A 604-nucleotide genomic window follows, 5' to 3' on the forward strand; every position below is an offset into this window, starting at 1 on the left:
TCATTGCTGATAAGAATGCAAAGTGATACATTCACTTTTGGAAGACAGTTTGGCAGTTTCTTATAAATTTAAACACGGTTTCCACTATACAATCCAACAATTGCTCTCCTTGCTATTTACTCAATTGATTTCAAATCTTATGTTACATACAAAAGCCTACACACACACACACACACACAATTTTATTTTGTGATTGTAAACACTTGAAAGCAACCAAGATGCTTTTCAATAGAAGAGTGTATAAACAAACTGTGTTCATCCACATAATGGAATTTTATTCAGCAATAAAAAAGAAATGAGGTATTAAGCCATAAAAAGACAGGGAGAAAGCTTAAATGCATATTCTAACTGAAAGAAGCCAGTCTAAAAAGACTACTTACTATATGATTTTAACTATATGACATTCTGGAAAAGGCAAAACTATTGAGACAATGAAAAGATAAATGGATGCTAGGAGTAGATACCACCTCACACCAGTCAGAATGGCTAAAATTAACAAGTCAGGAAACGACAGATGTTGGCGGGGATGCGGAGAAAGGGGAACCCTCCTACACTGTTGGTGGGAATGCAAGCTGGTGCAACCACTCTGGAAAACAGTATGGAG

Source organism: Leptonychotes weddellii, chromosome 14, assembly GCF_054177405.1.
Source record: "Leptonychotes weddellii isolate Sample4059 chromosome 14, ASM5417740v2, whole genome shotgun sequence".
Classification (NCBI taxonomy): Eukaryota; Metazoa; Chordata; class Mammalia; order Carnivora; family Phocidae; genus Leptonychotes; species Leptonychotes weddellii.